This window comes from Macrotis lagotis, chromosome 1 (assembly GCF_037893015.1).
Source record: "Macrotis lagotis isolate mMagLag1 chromosome 1, bilby.v1.9.chrom.fasta, whole genome shotgun sequence".
Lineage (NCBI taxonomy): Eukaryota > Metazoa > Chordata > Mammalia > Peramelemorphia > Peramelidae > Macrotis > Macrotis lagotis.
The window spans coordinates 366,137,068-366,155,019 of record NC_133658.1 but is presented as its reverse complement, the minus strand read 5'-3'; the positions used below and the strand labels follow the sequence as shown (position 1 = coordinate 366,155,019).

Genomic DNA, 17,952 nt, shown 5'->3' with positions numbered 1-17,952 from the left:
TTGAAATGTGGCCTATTAATCCAGAGATTTATTGGTAAATATTTAACAACTGGTTCTCTGAAAAAAAACCAAAAAAGTATTCAGGTCACATTGTAGTAACATTTCCTTTATCATTTTCTTAAGTATAGACAGTCAACAAAATAATAAATCAAGTCTCAATTTGTAGCATTTGTCAATTTCCAGGGTGTAAATGCTCAGAAAGAAATTTTAACAATTGGCTCTTTGGAGTCTGTTCAAATTGGCATACCTCTAGTCATAATCCACATTTTCAGAATAATTTATTAAAGTTGGTTTTCTATTTGTGTAAGTGAATGAGTGAGTATGTGTGTGTGTGTATGCATGTTTGTATATGTGTGTGCGTGTATGTGTATATCTTCACCTGGATCAATGAGTATTTCTGGCACTGGTTCAAAGGCGGTAGTTCCTACTTTGGAATCTGTAAGAGAGCAAGGATTTGCACTGGAGTCCCATTAATTTGCACTGATTTGCTAGTGACAGGAGAAAAACATGGTAGACATGGGTAATATAAGATGCTCACTGTATCAATTACTAATAAAAATTGTCTGCTTAGACTGAAAGGAATACTCTTCCTCATTCAAAGACATTTGAGGTTCCATCTTCTTCTAATAGGACTAATCTGGAGGAAAGAAAATTGGATTTTCAGTCAAAATTTTGTTAAATTTTGTCTCCATTATGTGAATAACTTTGGGAAGTCATTGTTCTTTTTAGAACCTTAACTTCTTCATGTATCCACTCTAAGGGTTAGATTGAACAATCTCTGGAGTTCCTTCCAGCTTGAAATTCTATGAATTTCCCTGAGTCCACATATGAAATCATCTCCCTCTTCCAGATATTTCTCTCTAGTGATATTGACAGGCCTCCATTGACTCCCAACTAGTATGCCTTGTGGCTGTGGAAGACTGTGCCTATGAAGGAGTATTTGGGCCTTCTGAGCTGGGAAAACTTCAAGATGAGTGGCAGACTCATTGCTCAAGTAGTCGTAGTCTAACTTAAGTGTGGAGTTGCTCAACACCAAAGGATGACTACCCTTTAATTATCTTATTGACTTAACTTAAAGAGACTGTCCCCTAAGACCTAGAGGGAGTTACAATAATACATCAGTGAATGGAGTGCTACCACTGATATGGTTCCAAGATCTGTAGCATGTACAGTTGCCACACTCTGGTAAAACTATCTTGGCAGGCAGGCTAAACCAGATTAAGGATAACTGACAGATCTCAAATGTATAGGTGAGCTAGGTGGGTTATGTCCCTCAAACATGTGAAGATCTCCTGGAAGAATGGGTGGATGAAAAACAAATTGTTTCAATGGTCCTGAAGGTGAAGCTTAGAGCTTGGTTAGGCATTGAAGATGATACGGTCATCTGCTGCATCCTAGGCCATTGTCAGTCATCTTGACTTTTGTCCTTCCACTGGACTTCAATGACTCAAGAAGAGAGAACTAATGACTTTGTACAACTCTGCCTCACTTATATCCAATTCATGCTCAAGTCAAGGTATCACCAATGACATCATTAGTCCTCTTCAAAAATGAAGGACAAACAACACCCACTGATGAAATCATTCTTGAAATTTTGAAATAAAATTCACCTCCCAGCAAAGAAGGCACAGCCTGTAAGTAGAACAAGTGGAAATAGAGACTTTCTAATAGAAGATCTCACTCAACATTAAACCTGGGATGAGGAAAACCATAGATACTTACTACCTGTGTGATCGTGGGTAAGTCACTTAATATAAAATGAAGATAATGATAGTACCTCCCAGGGTTATGACAAAAAAATAGAATAATAATAGTAAAGTACTTAGCACAGTGCCTTGTACCTGGAAGCTCTATTAAATATTAACTACTTTTATTATTTATTATTATTGTTAGTATAAATATGAAAATTTTATTTCTTATTCTCTCTTTGACATTTATAAGTTCATTTTTAAGATGTTCTGAAGGAATTGTTTACTGATAAATTTGTTCTAAAGAAGGTTTTTATGCTTTCAGGCATTCATTCTACCTTGGAATAAATATAGTACTACAGAGGATAACAAGGACGCTACCCTTAACTTCTAGTCAAAAGTTCAATTCATAACTCTGGCACTTTCTAAGTTTGACCATATTGGGCCTCTGAGCATATTTTCCACTTGAAATGAAGATAGATGATGTTAAAAGTTCCTTATAATTCCAATACGTTCTAAGGTCCCTTCTGGATCTCTCATCCTAGGTTCTGTATTTTAAGGATCCTTCCAAGTCAATTATTTTCTATACTAAAACTAATAATCTTTGTTCTAAGACTTTTTCCAGTTCTCTGTCTCTCTCAATTTTACATCACTTTTCTAACTCTACTATATTAATCCTTCATCTCTCTTAGAGGTAAGATATTTTTATTTGAATAAAATAACTTCTTGATCCTCTCTTTCCTTCACTAAAAAGAATCTCTGTTTAAATAATAGCTGGGGGTCACATGCTCCTAATCTGATTTTTATAAGAAGTCATGTTCTAACATCATTTCTCTCCATAACTAGTGCATGGAGAAAATAATGTTTCTTATCTGATTTTCTTTCCTGTAATTGTGAATTCTCATTTTCATGATTTATCACCAAGTCTTCTCACATTTTCTCTTCTATAGGTACTTATGAACCAACCTGTTTCTTAGGGAATAAACCTTTCAGAACTCATTTGAATATGTGAAGCAAAACAACAGGCTATGGTAAAAATAGCATTGAACTAGGAGCAAGAAGACCCTCTTTTTAAGCCCTAGTTCTGTCACTCACTTGCTGTGCGACCTTAAGTAAGTCTCTTCCTTGCCTCAAAAGCCTCCTTACTACAAAAGGGATGATATATTCAATCAGTCAATCAGTTTATTAAGGGCCTTCAATGTCCACTTATATGTCCAAAAGCTATTCTAAAGAACTAATGAGATGAGTGGGAAAGCACTATCAGATTAAAAGGTATTCCTATCTCTGTAAAGAAGTAGTAATTAAAAAAAAGAATAAAAATAAAAAACTCAGTTTAAGAAATAGAGAATTTTTCATCCACTATTTCCATAATCTGATGGAACCACAAAAATCATAATCCAACCTCTTCATTTTACAGATGAGGAAACTCTGACCTAGAGACATTACCACAAGCAAGTAGAGTCTAATTTTGAATCCACATCTTCTGACTCCAAACCCATTGCTCTTTCATTATCAACCCACTGCTTTCTAAACGATTCTGCCTGTCAGTTTCTTGGAGTGGCTGTGCCAATATTTGTGATCAAGCATATGTTCTCGAAAAGACAGTTGTGATCTCACTGCATTTTAAGTTTTGGCATCTCCACCCCCTTTATCTCCCACCCCACCCCCACCCAAGTATAATTAACAGCTTTGCGATGTGATTTCACAGATATGGAAATCCTTAAAGTTTTCTAATATGCATCTACAATGCAAAAGTGTTTTCAACCAAAAAACAAAAAAAGCTATAACATCTTAGAATGGGAAGAGAATTAGAATTCCAATCATTAGACACCTGTGCTCTAGTTTGAGCTCAGAGACAACGAAGTTATATGACTTTAAGTAAGTCAGTCATGTCTTTTCTAAGAGCTTCATCAGGGTTGGAGGCTAGAAAAATCTTCAAGAGCTAGAAATAGTTTAAGTTTTATGTTCTCAAATTTCTACTGTGGTTTTCTGTATTCTAAGGACTCTTCCAGGCCTGATTTTCTTCTTCCAGCTCCTGCATTCAAGATTCATTGTTTTAAAGTCCTCTATGGTCTTATATTCTACAATTTTCTGATCCTTATGAAATGTAATTTCAAAATTCCTTTACGTTTTTGGAAAATCTTTTCCCTTACTGTTTGTGTAGGCTGAGTCCCAGCTGATGAGAGAAGCAGGTCTGATGGGGGACTCTTTGCATCTATTCTTGTGGAACACTATGATGACTTATCCGCCTCCACACTGGCTGGAGCAGGTGCTATCTCTTTGGCTATTGAAAATCCTATCTTCCTATTATATTGAAGCAGCAAGTTCATCTGCCTTTAGCTTTGCCCTGTAATTCACAAACAACTTCTTTTGGTTATGAGGAAGGGAGGAGAAGCAATGGTTGGAGGAAGTAAATTTTCCACCCATTACAAGATCACTGGGAATGAATGCTGAACCAGGTGATATTAGTGGCACTTGTTTTGGACGTTATAGGATCAGAGAATGTCAGAGTTGGGTGGCACCTTAGAATACAGACTATAGAAACTGGAAGGGAATATATATATATATATATATATATATATATATATATATATATACATAATATATGCATATATATGCATATGTGTGTTTATAATTTATCTATTTTTAAAAAGTTTTCTTGATGCTTTTTTTTTTGTTTTACAACACGTTTCTTTCCAATGCCTTACATGTAAATAAATACTTATTGGTATATTGTCTGGCACTGTATCTATATCATATAACTGTATCATATATATCATAATATATCTATATCGTAATCTGTATCATATATCATATAACTCCTTACTAAGGCTAAACCTTCTAACTTCAAATGAATCCATTCCATCCTATCACCTCCAACAGATTGCCCTGTCAACCCTATGCTATTGCTTATTTTCAATTTCTCCCTCTCTGCTAGCTCATTCCTTACTGTCTACAACCATGCTCAAGTTTATGGCTCCTTTTGGCTTTGAGGGAAGAAGTAACAATGATTGGAGGAACTGATTTTCTACCTTTTGCTGAATAGTCTAAGGTTACTGGGAATGAATGTTGAATCAAGTAATATTAGTAATATGTGTTTCATAGGTAATAGGATCAGAGAATTTCAGATTTGGATAGGATCTTAGAATGCAGAATGAAAAAACTGTTTTTCCCATCTTGAGAAAAACACTCACATGATCCTTCTTTTCCCAATTACTATTGTCCACTATTCCTTGTGCTTAGTGAGGACTAAAACTCCTTGAAAATAGTGCCTCTTCTTTCTCTCTCCTTTCACTCTCTTTTTAACCTTGTTACTATCTAGCTTCTGACTTTTTATTTTAGTCTTAGCTGCCAAATTCAATGACCTTTTCCTATACTCTTTCACTTTGACCTCTCTGTAGCCTTTGACACTAGTAATCATTCTCTCCTCCTTGATACTCTCTTCTCTCTAGGTTTTTTAGGACAACACTCTCTTTTGATTCTCATCCTACCTATCTAACCATTCTTTCTATGGGTCCTTTGCTGAATCCTCATCCAGACCACACCTTCTAACCATAAGATGTGTGCCAATAGGGTCCTGGATCTTCTATATTGCTTCACTTGATGATCTCAGTAGCTTCCATGGCTTTAGTTATTATCTCTATTCTGATGGCTCTCAGATCTACCTAGCCTGCCTCAACTTTTCTGTTGACCTACAGTCCCATTTAAAAATCCCATCTTTTACCAGAAAACTTTCCCAACCCCTCTTAATTCTAGTGTTTTCTTTTATTTAATTATTTCCTATTTATCCTGTGCATAAGCTTGTTTGTTTATATTTGTTTGTTGTCTTTGTCATTAGATTGTGAACTCCTTGAGAGCAGGAACTGATTTTGGTCTCTTTTGGAATTTTCAGAGCATAATGCAGCCAAGGAGTGCTGACGCATAATAGGTGTTTAATAAATTTTTACTGGTTGATTGTTTGGAACATAGTAATTGACTAATTGATTGAATTGGTTTAAATTGTAGCCCCCTCCTCCTCCCTTTGGATCCTCCCTTAAAAAAAGAATCAAGGAAAACCACCAACAAATCAACCACATCTGAGAGTATATATGTAGCACTGATCATGTGTTGTCTCCCATCTCTCTATTAATTGGAAGGATTTTCCCTCTACTATTCTTCTAGTCCAAGATTCAATAGTCTCATTTATAATAGTGGTGCTAACTAGAATTTTATAGCACTCTATGGTTTGAAAGACTTCATTTATCAAAGGAGGAAACCAAGGTCCAGGTGGAAAAGTAGTACTTCTTTTGTTTATGTATCTATCTGGATCAGCCTCTACAGTACTAATGGAGAGGCACGTCCTGTTCTGGTGTCCCAGGAGAACCAGTTCAGTGCCACTTCTCTGGATAAATCCTGCCTAAGAAATGGAAGAAACTAGAGAAGTGGATTCCAAGTTAGATAAACAACTCTGTTGTCTGAATGTTGCCCTTGAGGCTACTTGTCTGTTTACTCTACAGGGAGGACACCTAAGGAAAAAAAAAAACCTGCTCTCTCCTTCAGTGTCAGTTTTCATGCACAAAGTCCTAAAGAGGATGGTGTTACTATTATTATTGCCAATAGACCAGAGATGGGATTTCATCAGGAAATAGCATTACCTGTAAGAAATTTACTCTCCCTATGTATATCTATACTTTTTCTGTGACTTAGGAGTCTTAGGCAGTTGTCTGCTTTACTGAGACATTAAATAACTTGCTCAGGGGCACTCAGACCATATATGTTAAAAGAAAGTTTTGAAGTGGGGTCAACCTGACTCCAAGCCCAGTTCACTATTTGCTATGTCACCTGATCTCTCATTGACAACAATAACAATACAATACTTCTAAAGATACATTATTTCATTGGTGTAGATACTTTTTCCATTCCTATCATTATAACCCCTTCATGCGTTGGTTTTGCTTTGGGATTTTGTTTTCTGAGTTGCTGGGGTCATTTATCAACCACTAGCCAGCGTCTTGGGATGAAGCTTTCAGTAATTTTCCAGGCTGATTCTCAGTCTTCATGTGTATGCACTGTTCGACTGAACCCATATTCAATCTTTCCAACTTTAGTAGAACATGCCAGCTTGTGTTCATTTGACTTAGTCTTTAAGCATCCAGGGACATGCAATATTAGCATTATAAAGAGTAATATAGTTGATGTTAATACATTATTTAAATTGCCTTTAGAGTGCTTAAATTCCATTATGTCATTCATAACAATAATCTTGCAAAGCTGGTAGTACAGGTGTTATTATCCCCATTTCACTCTTAAGAAAACAAAGTCTTAAAGAAGGGAAATGATTTGCCCATGGTCACACAGTGGTAAAGGCAGGACTCAAAATTGGGTGTCTGGATTCTAAAGCCCACTGGTTCTCTATGAAGAACCCAACAGAGCCTCAGGACACCAGTCTGCAGAGAAAAGCCTGCTAGAATGGAGAGGATATTCCCCAAACCACGTGTATGTTCTTGAAAGACAGCCTAGAAAAGCAGATTAAGAGAGATCCTTTTCATTGATCTGGAATCTTGGGATAAAAAAGCAGACACAATCAGGATAGCTTCCTTGGGATGCTATAATCCAATCTGAGTGAGCCTTAACTCATGGTGAATGTATTAGTGGGGCTGACTAATTGCATTCTAACCCCTGGCCCCTGGATTAGTCTAGGAATCATTAAAGCATATTGTCTTTTATCAAAAATGCCCATTGGATGGTTGCTGAGGAGAGAATACCAGCCAAAACTCACATACTCACTTAGACTTCTCCTTGCCTCATTGCCTTCATTTCCTTGAGTAGAACAGAAACTCACAGCTGTCCTTCCCTCACATGTTTTAGGGGGAGTGTGAATCATTCCCTCCTAATGCTGTTGAAAGAGCTTTCTGGTTCCCAGTAAAAGAACTACTACAGGAAGACCAAAATTCCCCACAGCAGCTGTGGAAAGAGCAATAAAAGACCCCTATGGGGTCTAAAACCATAATTTTAAGATGTGGTTCCATCACTTGCTTTGTTATGCCATCTCTTTAAGACACAGCTTTCCACCATCCAGGAAAGAATGTAATTAACCTATCTCATTGCACAGCTATTGTATCAAAATAGGTCATATAGGCAAAATGCATAAAATAATTCGTTTCCTCTTTGTTAAATGAGGTTAAAATATAAAGAACCACTAAAACCCTGAAACTGAACTCTAATTGTAATGACCAAGCATTATAAAATGGCCTTGATGAAGAAAGGAGAAAACGTACTTTCCTACCTTTTTTGAAGATATAGAGGACTATGGGCACGAAATATTGTATATCAGTCTAAATTATGTTCATGTTTGAATTTTTTTCTCTTTCTTTCTTACAAGGATGAATCACTTGAGGAAGAAGGGGAAAGATACATTTGGAAATAAAGATGTAAAAAAGCAAAAAATGTCAATAATCAAAAATGAATAAATAAATGATGAAGTTGGAGTAAATGATATCAAAAGTCCCTTCCGGCGCTAATGGTGTATGCTTCTAGTATGCTCTTGCTAAATATTTGTTGAATGAATTATAGGACCACAGGATATCAAAGTCATAGTTTGCCTTAGAGATCACTGATCTGTAAAGATGAAGAAATTAGTGCACAGAGAAGTGATTTGCCCAAGGACATACAATGAGTTGTACAACTCTTTTCTGGGTTTCTATAGATTTTCTAGAATGATATTATTGGGCCAGATGTTTTCTTAGATCTTCTAGTACTAAAATTCAGTCTTCTATATTCTGAAGAATCTCTGGTATCCCTGATATGTTATGACCTGAGGTCCTTCCCAATGATAATATTCTGCTTTCTATGTTCTAATTCCTCTGCTAAATCTAGCATTCAATCTTTTGTGTTTTAAAGTCCCTTCCAAGTATGACATTCTATATTATAAGATCCCATGTCTCTCCTCTGCCACCCTTCTCACCTCCAAAACCCTGAGACATCTGAGGCCCTCCACGGAGACTGGTACTTTACTTCTGAATTAAAGATAACAGAAAGAGAACTTCACTGGAGAATTCTGCCACCACCTGGGCCCTGGCAGATGGTGAAGAAGGCAGCTTGGCTGACCAGAAGATGGATGAGTCCCCTAACTGAGGTCACAGCCAGAAGCATAAATGGTTCATTGTGCCACTATGGTAAGGTGCCAAGTGGGCATCTGGTCAATGGCATAGGAAACTGGATCAGCAGTCACATCTGGAGAATTTGAAATAAGTACAGGCAGCCTAGATACTTTCATCTTAGGCCCATTCCTTCACACTGGTTGTGATATGAATATCAAAACTTTAACACTTCTAGGTGGAACAGTGTCTTGGGACAAAGTCAATGTTTATCTATTATGAAATCATAATATCTCTTTGACCACCTTGACTGGTGGGTGGATCATCATTGTGAAAGTCATAAATGAAGGCCCCAGGACTTTTGGTAAAAAGGCTGAATCATAAGAAAAATAATAAAAGGTTCATATTTCCATAATATTTGACAATGACAAAGATCTTCTCTCGCATTACCTCATTTGAACCCTATAACCACCCTATGAGATAGGTAGTGCAGGTATGATTTTTTTCAGAGGAGGAAACTGAGGATCTGAGAAGCAAAAGGACTTAATCACAGTCATATAGGCAGCAGGTGTCAGAGCTAAAAAACAAACCCATCCCTTCTGACTCCCAAGTCCAAGACTTTTTTTCAACTCTTAACTTTCACCATCCTTCCTTTCTATAGTTGTAATAGAAATTAACTCAACATAGTTTCATAGCCTCAGAGAACATAAAGACCAAGTACACCACCAAATACACCACCACCCTCATTTTAACAGGTGAGGAAATTGAGACCCAGGAAGATTGGGCAGTTTGTTCAAGGTCACTGAAGAGGTGGAGACAGGATTTAATCCAAACTATACATGAATGAATAAATGAATAAATAACCCACTATGTAGGTGATAGAGATACAAACATTTTCAATTGCTTCAATACAACTCACATTTCTTTTGTTTTTTATAATAGACAAAGCATCCTCTTCAAAACAAGTAAGGCAAGTATTAGGATCATATCCATTTTACAACTGAGAAGAAAACTGAAGCTCAAGAAGGTAATAGAGTAGATCAGAAAGATCTCTGAATTGGGAGTCAGAGAGCCTCAGTGTAAATTCTGGTTCAACTATTCACTGCCTTCAGCCCTTCCTGACTCAGTTTCCTCATTCTAAAATGGGGATTATAGTAGTGACAATTCACAGAATTTTTTTAAGGAACAAAGGAAAAATATATGTGTTTATATATTTATGTATATATTTATATGCATGTATATGTACATATATACATATATAGCTTTATAAACTTCAGAGAGCTATGTAAATGATATTATTTTTAATATCACAGTTAAATATGTTGTTGGTTGGTATTCGAGTGTTTCAGTGATGTCTGACTCTTCACGACCCCATTGTGGGTTTTCTTGGCAAAGATACTGGAGTTTTGTTGTCATTTTCTTCTCCAACTCATTTTACAGATGATGAAATTGAGATAAACAAGATTAAGTGACTCTCCCAGAGTCACACAGCTAGAAAATGTCTAAGGCCAGATTCAAACTCAAATCTTCCTGATTTTAAGACTGTTGCTCTATCCATTGTGTGTCCTAACTGCTCTATTATTTCTAATGTTATTTTATTACCTGGGGGAAGTTAATTCCCTTCTCCAGATCTAAATTTCCTCATCAGTAATATTAGGGATTTGAATTTATTGATTTTTAAAGTTCCTTCCTACTTTCAATAGTATGATTATAGAGTAACTTATTCAGGATTATGTAGTAGGAGACAAAGATGAAATTGAAACCCAAGCCCTTAGCCTCAAATCTGTGGTCATGCCATTTATACCTTTGTTTATCTCTCCCTGTGTGATCCTAAATCCCTTTCCAGTTCTGAAAGGTTTGTATAACATCATTTCTAAATGTAATGCTCCAGATGTACTAACATCTGTGTGTGTATTTTTCTCCCTTTCTTCCTTTCATCCCTCTGGGACTGTTCCTGCTCCTCCTTGGCTGTTTTTCTGTTCTTCTTGCTAACCTCTAAGTGGTTGCCCCTCTGTCTCAACATTCTTCTTGCTCCTCTGCAGCAGACCTACTCCTGTTTAATTCACATCCTTCTCTGTAAGTGTTTCTTTAATTACCTGTTGCTTCCTGTGTCTGTCCATGTGCCAACTGTCTTTCTGTGTACCTTTGGCTTCTGAGATCTGTGCTGCTCATCCTCATTGAGCTTAAAAGTATAAGGGAGAAATGTCAGAAATATTTGAGGAAGAGCTTCTTACTCTTTTGAGTAAGGGTAGGGACCTTAGAAATCATTTAGTCTAACCACTTTTATTTTACATATGAGAGATGCAAAGCCCAGAGAATTCAAATGATTTTAGAGCAGGTTATAGAACATTGGACCTGGAGATAGGAAGGCCTGAGTTCAAATCCAGCTTCAGACATTTATTAGCTTTGTGATCCTGGAGATGTCACTTAACCTCTGTTGTTTCCTAATTGGTAAAATGGGGATAATAATAGTACTTCCCTTCCAGAACTGTTGTGAAGATCAAAGACAAAGATAATATATTTTCTTAAAAGTGTCACTTCCTAACATATCATATTTGAGGAGGGGAGTGTCAATTAGTCATGTCTAATTCTTTGTGACCCCATTTGGGATTTTCTTAGCAAAGACACTGCAGTGGTTTGCCATTTTCTTCTCCAGTTCATTTTACAGGTGAGGAAACTGAGGTAAACAGGGTTAAATGATTTAATCAGTCACATAGCTAATCAGAAAGGTCACATTTGAACTCAGGTCTTCCTGACTCCTGTATCTGCTGTGCCATCCAGCTGCGCTGACACAAAGTAAATTCTATATAAATGTTTATTCCTTCTCTTCCTTCTCTCCTTTCTCCTTTCCTGAGGTCACATAGCTAGTTAGTAGAAGAACTGGGACATGAATTGGGTTAGGAACTCTTAGGATTCAAAATTTTGTATTTTTCCTATTATAACATAGCGTAGGCAATCATAAGGGCAGCAGGTTGGTACCATGGGTCTGGAGTCAGAAAAACTCATCTTCTGTGTTCAAATCTGGCCTAAGACACTTATTAGATGTGTGAGCCTGGGCAAGTCATATGGGTAATGAGTTATAGACTTGGGATTTGACTTGAGTTATAGACTTGGGATTTCTGATTCCCAATTCATTGTTCTTTTCCCCACCAAATTATTTCAGTTTTGTATAGTTTATGTAGGGAGTGTCAAGATGGGGGGAGGAAAGGGAAGGGGAATAGTGGGAATATGGAGCCCTCCTTACCCTGCTTGCCACCTAATTGATGTGATCAATTAATCAATAAAAAATGTTTAAATACATTTATTTATTTTTCCAACTACATATAAAGGTAGTTTCCAACAATCATTTTTTGGTGAGGATTTGAGTTCCACATTTTTAGCCCTCCCTACTTTTCCGTCTCTCTCTCTCCCCTAGACAGAGAGTAATCCAATATAGGTTATACCTGTATAACAGTAGGTGTCCATCAACAGTAAATCCAGTAGTCATTCAGAAAGCAGAGATTGAGCAACTCAGGCCAGGGACTATGGACCCATGCCCTACAGATGGACCCAGAGAAGCAGTGTACTTCAAGGCAACAAACTGCTGTAAGGAGCAAGGTCTCTGGTAGCAAAGAAGCAAGCTAAATTTTTATTTAAAAGAGAATTTGTCTTGGAAGTTGATTTGAATTGCAAAGAAGGGCAGACCCAAGGAACACAGCTGAGTGACCTGTATAATGAGTCCCTGAGGGGCATAGCATGAGGACACCATGAGATGGGAAAGAACATTCAAACCTTGCAATACTGGAGACATGAGATGCCTTGGTCCCAAGTGCTAGGCAGCCCATGTGACTGAACAAGTCACTTAACTCTCAGTCTCAGTTTTCTCATCTGTAAAATGGAATTAATAATGGCACCTCCCTCTCAGGGTTATTGTAGGTTAATATGGGATAACATTCGTATAATATAGATAAAATAATAAGATAAATGAGATATTTGTGAAGTGCTTTGCAAATATTAAAGCACCATATAATTTTTTTATTATTATTGCTAGTTATCTTTTCAAGTATGGCAATACTGGTATACTGTATGCAACTAATTTTCTCATAAATGTTAGAAATATTTGCATGCAAAGATACTCCTATTCTATAAGAAAGAATGTTTTGTAGCTATTGACCTTATATTGTCATCTTTGTAAAAGTCTTGGACTTTGAGCCAAGAAAGAAATGTTAATAGCTATAGTTTTAGGAGTGCAAATCCTCAGAGAACCTTTGGAATCTGTGAGCAGTTGTCCCCCAGGGCCCAAACATGCACACCTGTGAGTGCCAAGTTGGAAAGGTAGGCCAGAGATGGTGCTCAATTAACTATATTAATTAGACTGAAAAAAAATCAATTTATACTACTACTCCTGCTGCTGTTACAAGCTTCCATTTGTTTAGATCTGCAAAATCTACAAATAGCACTGCAAAATAAGATAAATATTTTATTTCATTTTCAACACTCCAAAGATCTATAATTCAATTGAAACTACTTATCCTTCCACCAACACAGGTGATGGCTCCTCTACTCTTCAGTAAATGTTCCCATGAAGTGGTTTGGCTTAAAATGTTCATCCTTGATGGTTGACTATCAGGTGATGAGCCTCTCCATTCCTGGTTTTATATTGGGCAATATTTGCCTGGGTTAATATTTGCTTTTATGATATGGTAGGACTTGATAGTGTTTACATTCTTTTGGCACAGTCTTTGAGAGTTCAGGGTCATCCCTATTAGATATGGAGGAATTGGAGGAAGACTTCAATGGAAATATGCAGGGACTTAAAGTAAAAGAAGACATACAAATGTTAGTTACTTTATTCTCCTGACCTTTGAAGTCTATCAGTGACAAACATCCTTATTTAAGAGGATTTGGCTTTAGATTTGCGGTGAAACTAGATAGGCTTGGAGATCCTTCCCTTCTCTGAGCATCTACAATTCATACTGAAAAGATAGGAGATCCTAGAGTAATGCGAAGTTTACTTCTCTTCATTTTGACTTCCTTGGCATATGGCAAAAACCCTGTGTAGACATCAAAGAAAAATGTGCACAGAGAGTCTTTCAATTCAAACATAAATAAATGCATCAAGAAAGCACATCAATGTGCAAGCATCACAGAAAGAATTTCCATATCATTTTCTCTTTAGAAAGCTTCCATACTGTTTAATTAATGAACTAATAAATATAGAAAAAAACTTATACTTTATAAAATGAGTAGAGGAAAAATGGGAAAGAGCCCTAACAAAGCCTAACAAAGAATATCAGAAAAGAATTGGCATTCATTCATTCAATCATTCATTCATTCATGCATGCATTCACTTATTCATTCTTATTTATTTGCTCAATTAATAAACCTGTATGAGTACCTATCCTAATTGCTCTGGGGATACAAAGAGACAAAAACAGTCATTACTCTCATAAATTTTAAGTCTAATGAAGAAGACAACAGGCAAACAAATATATGCAAAAATGCTATATATGTAGGATAAATAAGAAACATACACATATCCTCATTTATTTGTTCTCATTCTTTTACTCCTCTCATTCAGGAAAGTCTGAAAAATCATTATCAAAGATCCATAACTTTAATAGCTAAATTCAATAATGTTTTTTCAGAGCTCCTCTCATTCTCTGCATATTTCAATATTATTGGCTGCCCTACCTCTTTCTGAATTCTCTTTCCCTTCCTTGGCTTCTCTGACATTTCTTTCTTCTGGTTCTCTCCTAACTTCTGATTGTTCCTTTTTTTTTTTTTCATTTTTTATCTTCTCCTCTTCTTGCTATCTTCTCCTAAAATGTCCTCCACTTTTCTGTCCATTCTGGATTCTTAGAGATCCCAACAACTCTTGCAACTTCATCTATCTGCAACCAAGAAAAATGCCTATTCTAAAGCAACAGCATGTACATTTCTTTTCTAGGTTCAGCCTTACATTTTCAACTGGTCAAAACTAACTAATTCTCTGCATGACTGAGAACACATTATTTTACCTTTATTGGTTTCATTTTCTTTATTAATTCAAAAATATAAATATTTATACTGTTCTCACTTCTCAATAATCCCATCTTCCTTAACCCCTGTAAAAACTCCCATAAATGCAAATCATTACTAAGTAAAATAAACTGAGACAATAGGTATATTTGATAACATAAATTTTTCTCTGCTTCTGTAGCACCTCTGTGTCAGGAGGAAGGGGACATACCTCATTGAACATCCTCTGAAATCAAAACTGGTGTGGCATCTTTTATTCAAATGATTGTGGTTATTAAGCAATATTATTTTGCTTCATACTATTTGTTGGTGCTGTTTACTTCATTCTGCATTAATTTATATTCAAGTCTTCCTAATTCACTGAATTTTTCATAGTCATCAGTTAATTTTTCTCATCTAAAAATTAGAGAATTAAGCTAGATGCCTTCTAATAATCTAAAGTAAGTCCTGTTCAGGTCTAATATTCTATATTGTGTGAGCCCTGAGTGATATATGTATATGTAAATTGTATACTGCTGTGAAAATAATTCTGAGAACCAAAGTTCTGAGCATGATCCATTTATTAGCAAGGCTAGTAATTGTCAACAAATGGAATCAATGACCTCTCAATGACCAAGGACCCTGAGTGACAGCTGACAGTGCCATTTATAGGGATCAGCAAAGTTATAGAATAAAGTTTTGAGCAGCATAGGCATGTCTTCTGATTGACTAGAACAAATATCTCTCACGTTAAATTGATATTACAATAGCTGAACCACCCTTTCTGAAACCTCTTTAACGGTAAACAAAACATTTCATCCGAATCTCAGATAAAGCTACTAGGGTAGAGGTACAAATCAAAAGATAAGGGAGGGAGATACAAATCCCTAGACTAGACTCATGATCCAAGTAGCCTGCAGTTACCTGAGTAAATCTAGAAGGATAAGAAACAGCAAGGGGGGGATATTAAATCTAGCTTGATTAAATCTTAACCAAGATAGAATTAAAAATCAATTTCACAATAATATATATATACACATATGTACAGTGTCCATATATGTACACACAAATATGTGCATAAGTGTTTACAAAAACATTCCTCTATGTGCTTGTATGAATATCCATATAAATGCATCTGTATTCATGGAGCTATGAAATATGTGTGTACCCCTGTGCATATGTGTGTTTGTACATAGGTATACATAGAAACATATTTATATGTGTGAAAATATATATACATATTCACATAATTGTGTGTGGAGAGAGAGGGGGAAGGGAGAGAGAGAGAGAGAGAGAGAGAGAGAGGTGTTATTCTCTGATTATTAAAGTTATGGTCATCACCTGGGTGATAAGTCATGGGAGAGGTTAAAAGTCATAGTTTTAGAAGTATGACTCCATAGAGAATCTTTATATGAATGCATACATGTGTACGTAGACACATGCATACTTAGACATACATACACACATCCCTGCTAAACTCACTCTTCTAATTCCCACTAGCAGTGGCATACTGGACCCCCAAAGGGCTCCTGAATATTTATCCTCTGTTCTAAGGACTGAGACATTCGAATTGGTTTTGTAACACCCATCCTGAGTGCTCCCCCAAATTGGCCAACCAGTTAATATCAATTAGCTTTTACAAAGTTATATTTACTAGGGTATAGTAAGAACATTATTACAAAACCTTTCTTTAAAAAAGTCTGTCCTCTGATTCGGGGTGAGGAGAAAGAGGGGGGGGAAGGTGAATTTAACAGTCCCTCTAAGTTCACTCCCAAGCCTTCTGGTACAAGTACAAGAGATCTGCCTTCTCAAGATGCTCCTGAAACTTGAATCCTGCTTGAATCCCTTTTTTGATTTACATAGACCTTATGGTGTGTCCAATTCTTCCTGTAGTCAAATCAAAGAAGCATTTTCATCTGACCAGGGTGTTAGGGCATAGAGCATCATGTTAATTAATTAGAGTTGGGAGTTGTGGGGCAACCCCCATTTTCACTCTATACTTTGCATCCCATTTTCTGTCCTCAACAAATCGACTGAAGTGCTTCCTGAAAAGTCTATAGTCCCTAATCCTGTCTAGTTTCCTAATGAGCTAGTATCTTATGACTTCAGTGCCTTGTACTAAAGATTCTTGGGAAAATTTTGTGGCACAATTCATAATTATATATAAAAAATAACATTCTTCCCTATTCCCAAATATGTAGCAAAACAACTTAACAAGTTTTATTTTACAAAATTCTCAAAGGTGACAGAGAACTTTTATGAACTATTAATATGTGCTGAAGGCAATCATCAGCATTTTAAGGATGTAAAAATATATGATTCAAAATTCTTTCAAATCTTAGTAGCTGCAATGAATGTGTGACTGAGCAGTTGGATAGTCTTGATATAAATGATTAAAGCTATACCATTGATATTAGTACTTGACCTTTAAAATAAGTAAAACTTCATGAAGAAACTCATCTGAGTCATAAACAAACTTGTTGGAAAGCTGACCATACAACTATAATCTTAAACAGAAAAGAAAAAATTGTTAATTTTTCTTTAGTGTATTCCAAATTCTTGGGAAGTCTTGGAGAGAATATCTCTCCAGTGGGTTTTCTAACAAGAAAGGGACCCAAAATTTCTCTTAGATAAAGTCCCCAAAGTGACTCTGACATCTAGGTTTACTGTCCAAATCCCTATTGCCATTGGCAATTGGGGTGTAGGATATGTTCAAGTAAGATTAGTACCTTGGTGTGAGGGCTGCCAGGCCCTCTTCAAGGCTGTTTTCCACCTTTGATGTCCACCTGAGCCACCTAATTCTCACCCACAGCTCCAAGAATCTATATCATGCACAATGACCTCACCCTAGAGGGAGTCTCAAACTCATTGGTGAGTAGTGAGGGTTGTCTACCCCAAGTATGTGAAACCTTCCACTGGTGGAAGGGGCGGAGGAGAACAATTGGTTCCAAGGACCATGAAAACAGCTGAAGCAGGTGTTGTGGAGTCTACTCAGATTTCCAGACATGGTAGGGAGTCCTTGGGAGGAATGGAGTTGGAAACAGCAACAGCAGTGGTAACCTTCTACTGAAGACTTGTGCATCTCATGCCCTTCTCATTACAAACACTGTCTTCCATTTACCTAAATGCAATTAAATTTCCTGGATGCACCCTCATAGCAAACACTGGCATCTCTTAGACTATGTGATTGTTAGGAGAAAAGAAAGACA

The 17,952-nt window shown here is 36.5% G+C and overlaps 1 long non-coding RNA gene across 1 annotated transcript; it reads right to left on the bottom strand.

Annotated features, from left to right (window-relative positions):
• Positions 1-259: 259 nt before the first annotated feature.
• Positions 260-8,968, bottom strand: LOC141517960 (uncharacterized). Its single transcript, XR_012477031.1, has 3 exons — positions 8,632-8,968; positions 539-637; positions 260-436 (listed from the first exon to the last, which is right to left on the bottom strand). It is a non-coding gene; the product is annotated as an uncharacterized LOC141517960 (long non-coding RNA).
• Between the last annotated feature and the right edge of the window lie 8,984 nt (positions 8,969-17,952).